General features: G+C 38.6%; 1 long non-coding RNA gene across 1 annotated transcript; it reads right to left on the bottom strand.

Annotated features, from left to right (window-relative positions):
* Positions 1-217: 217 nt before the first annotated feature.
* On the bottom strand, positions 218-4,453 carry LOC125105394 (uncharacterized). The gene is made up of 3 exons (XR_007128885.1): positions 4,373-4,453; positions 2,209-2,436; positions 218-391 (listed from the first exon to the last, which is right to left on the bottom strand). It is a non-coding gene; the product is annotated as an uncharacterized LOC125105394 (long non-coding RNA).
* Between the last annotated feature and the right edge of the window lie 204 nt (positions 4,454-4,657).

The following is a 4,657-nucleotide window of genomic DNA, read 5'->3' as shown; positions in this document are numbered from 1 at the left end:
TACTTTACTTTTCATTATAGGCATCTCCTTCTAACCCCACCAACAACTTTTAGATTTTGCTATGATAGGTTAGTAATTTTAATAACAGTCTATAGGAATTATCCATGTAGTTTATCCTTATTTGGCATTTATGTATGCCAAATATATGGCATAATATACATTTAGCCTAATATTCATTTACATTCAATTATATTTCAGGTTCATTATTTACCATTGTTTCCTTTCTGTATTTTCCTTTATGTTGGTCTTCCTTCTTGCTGGGTGTTTTAACAAATTTTTCAAATATTTTCTTCAAATGTAGCAAATGTATGCTATCACCAGATACATCTAAATTCTCAGACTGAATCTTCCCTTTTTGTCTCCAAGATAAAGTGACTGGAATCCAACAGTCCTATATTGAGCAAAGATATTATTCAGTCAGTCTAGAAGCTAAGCAAAAGTGATATCCTATCTGAAATATTGTTACTTGTTTTTCTTTCTTGTTTTTCTATTTGGAACCTTTTGAGCTCTTGTTCTTGGGGTTCAGAAAAGTTTTATTAAGATATACCTAAATACGGGACGCCTGGGTGGCTCAGTTGGTTAAGCAGCTGCCTTCGGCTCAGGTCATGATTCCAGTGTCCTGGGATCAAGTCCCGCATTGGGCTCCTTGCTCAGCAGGAGCCTGCTTCTCCCTCTGCCTCTGCCTGCCATTCTGTCTGCCTGTGCTTGCTCTCTCTCCCTCTCTCTCTGACAAATAAATAAAATCTTAAAAAAAAAAAATTTAAGATATACCTAAATAGATCTTTTCTCATTAATCCATCCTAGAAATTATTGAGTACTTTCAAATTTCAAACTCCTCTTAGTCTTGGTTTCACGGAAAATTTATCCTATTTAAATTACTGTCTTTCTTCCATATCAGTGGTACATATATATCTGCCTCCAACTGGAACTTCTCTTAATGTTTCCTAGATCTATCTTCCAAGTCTCTTTTTTCCCTCATGATATCTGGTTTCTTTATATTTTATTATGTGCTTTTAAATTTTTCTTTTATTTGAGAATCAAGCTAATGGCCCAGAAAATCAGTAACCATTTCATTCCTTCATCTACCTAAGAGTATAGATAGAAAATCATCCATTTAAATTCTAGGGAGAGTCTTTGTTGCTCTTAAAAGTTTTCTGGATTAAAAATAATAACACTTAAATTGTCCTCTGTCTCCTCTGGTAGCATTATTTCACTAGGATTTGATACTGTTTGGTATATCAGGCCATATGGTAGTATGGTTGCTCATTCTAACTTCCCTTCAACAAAGAATTTGCATCAGTTGCAAGGGGTCCCTTTAGGATTGCCTGGAATATTCCCACTCTTCCCAAACAGCTTTGAGCCAATGGCTGAGCATGGCAAATGTACTAAACCCAAGACATTTCCTCCCAGCGGGGACTTTTTCTTAAACATGGATGATTTTATTTTCTGAGTGTGCTCTTCTTTTATTGAAGTAGTATAATTAACATACAATGTTATATTAGTTTCAGGCATATAACAGACTGATTCAACAATTCTATACATTACTCAGCACTGATCATGAAAAGGTGTAGTCACTGTCTGTCACCATACAATGTTATTACAATAGTCTCAATGCTATATTTCCTCATCTCCAGGACTTATTTCTGACTGGAAGGTTGCACCTCTTAATCCCCTTTATCTATTTCACCCATCTACCTCTACCCACCTCCCCTCTGATAACCACTAGTTATTCTCCACATTTAGGAGTCTCTTTGTTTCTTTCTTTATTTTGTTTTGTCTTTTAGATTCTACATATAAGTCAAATCATATGGTACTTGTCTTTCTCCGTCTGACTTATTTCACTTACCCTCTAGGTCCATCCATCCTGTCACAAATGGCAAGGGAACTTTTCTATAGGCAATCACATCTTTGCCAGCCCAGTCAGAAGCTCCAGAGCATTCTCAGAGCTGCATCATAGTTTGAAGCTCTTCCTCATTCTTTTTTTATCCATCTTTTCCTTTCCCAGGCATGAGACTTTAATCATGATATGAAATCTTTCTCTACTTCTGCTCTTCTCCCCTTCATCTTTCACAGTAACTTTCTTGTACTTCTAACTTTTTAGCATATGCTTCCCAAAGAACCAAAACCTATACAGTTGGTAATAGGAGTAGTTTGAGCAAGCAGGAGAAGGAAAAAAAAAAAAAGAGATTTTGAGAATAGAGCACTTACCAGACCGGTAAGGATGAGGTCATATTGAGTGGAATATGGGGCATGAATAATCCATGACATGAGTTGGCAGCCCCATTACTAAAGATTTCACCAGTCATCATGTGGAAAAATATCATAGTTGGTGGAACATCCTTGTTGGCGCTGTGACTCAGGCTTCTGTCCCTGTATGCATTGTTCTCTCATACTTTTGGAATTGGCTATATAAATCTTCAAAGATGACTTGATATGCTACAGAGAAATGAGAAAATAAAGGTGATTAACAAACAGTTAAAGACTAAACATGAGTGCAAAAAGGTCCCTCTTATAGTTTTCAAAGAGGCTCTTATCTCCTATAGTCGCAGATTGGACACAGCCAAGGAATAGACAAAATTAAAGTTGCTGAACTTCAAAGATAGTTGAATCCTCAGACAAGGAAGGTCTTTTATTTTTTTAAAGATTTTATATATTTATTCATGAGAGACAGAGGCAGAGGGAGAAGCAGGCTCCCTGTGGAGCAGGGAGCCCCATGTGGGACTTGATCCCAGGTTGCTGGGATCATAACCTGAGCCAAATGCAGACATTTAACCAACTGAGCCACCCAAGCATCCAAGGTAGTTCTATTAAGATTATGGCCCTGATTGGGAAAACCTAGCAAGGTGACATGGGTTAGGTATGTCTAAGTGGATACTCCCTATAAATTGTGGTTTGCAGACCTCCCCTATACACTTAGAGCTTCGAGAGCTACTGTAACACTCCTTTTTTAGAACTAGTCCCACCCACATCTCCACTCTTGGGAAGGTACTGTATATTCTTCTCAAACACAAGGGGGCAGCAGCTCTCATCAGAAACTTCCCTTGGGCATATAATTTGGGTTGTCTCATTTTAAGAAGACTAGGGATATATGGGCAACAGGGAAGAAAGAGATTATAACTACAGGAAACCTTAAGTAGTAGTCAGCATGTGCTGATGAAGGAAGTATGTGTGGTATCAGATTTTGACGGTTCTTGATCAAGAGGAATGAAATATACCACTAAAAAAGCAATAATTCATTGATTTGGATACATAGGATTTAACATTCTTCCTGCTCTCCATCCTAGAGGAAAGGGCAAACTCACTGCTAAAGCAGCACTTAGAACCCTGGAGAAAATGATAACCCATGCGGAACAAAGTAGAAATGTTACCATGGTAGATTATGGGGGTGCCTCATTATATTATGGCAAAGATGAATCCTAAAAATGACTGTATACTGCTCCAAACTCAGCCAAGTAGAAACCATAACTGTGGTTGCTATGTTGGAGGTAGTTATCTTCATAAGAGCAGATTAATGAGTAAGTTGTATACAGCCATTGATTAGGTAGATCTATTTTTTTTTCTATCTAATTTAGGAAAGAATATGAAAAATAGCCCTGGGGAAAATTTTATTCATGTAGAAAGGATGAGTAAATGCATTTTTAAACCATGCATAAGTCTTCCTTGCTGTCATAACATAGAAAAGATCTGGACCATGTCCATCTTGGGATATGGAAAGAATATCATATTAATCCATTATATCCATGAAAACATGCTGATGAGGCAGGTTGTGTATAAGGTGGCTACTATATGGAAGGTTTTTTTGTTTCTGTTTTTTCTTAAGATTTTATTTATTTATTTGACAGAGACAGCAAGAGAGGAATATAAGCAGGGGGAACTAAAGAGGGGAAAAGCAGGCTTCCCACTGAGCAGGAAGCCTAACTTGGGGCTTGATACCAGGACTCTGGGATCATGACCTGAGCCAAAGGCAGGCACTTAACTACTGAGCCACCCAGGTGCCTCTGGAAGGTTTTCGTAAGAACCATGTTCTCTGGAAGGCAAGAGAGGAATGCTTCCAAGATTCAAGAATCTATAATTTAAACAAAGCTTCGAGAGATCTAGTGAACAGGAATTGTGCCTGGAAACCTCCAAAGTAGAATACAGATTTCTGCATCTTGCATGCCTTGCCACAAAGAAGGAAGCACAAGGCCTGGTCAGCCTTTTTTGTGTTTGAGGGATAGCAAATCCCTCATCTGAGATACTGGTCTGGCCCACAAATTGGGTGACACAAAACGCTGCCATATTTAAGTGGAGCCTAGAGCAGAAAAGTACACTTTGGCAGGTCCAGCCTATGATGCAAGCAGTTTTACTTCTTCAGTCAGATGATTTAGCAGACCTGATGGTGTCGATGGTGAGAAATGTTTCATTGTAGATTTTCTGGGAAGCCCACAGGGTTCTGAAGCAAGGCCATATCATCTGCAAAGAAAAATAATATGCCTTTGAGAAACAGTTTTTGGTGTGTCACTACAGCCTGATAGAAATGGAATGGCCCTTAAGTCACAGGGATTGCCACTTTGCTTGTCCAACCTTTTAAGATGGGAAATGGTACATTTGGAACTGAGTCCAAGCGGGAGGGGTGCTGCTGCAGCTTACTTTTGCCCTCTTAGTCCTGACCCATATC

Source organism: Lutra lutra, chromosome 7 (genome assembly GCF_902655055.1).
Source record: "Lutra lutra chromosome 7, mLutLut1.2, whole genome shotgun sequence".
Lineage (NCBI taxonomy): Eukaryota > Metazoa > Chordata > Mammalia > Carnivora > Mustelidae > Lutra > Lutra lutra.
The sequence above is the reverse complement of the archived record's forward strand: the minus strand, read 5'-3'. Positions and strand labels throughout refer to the sequence as shown.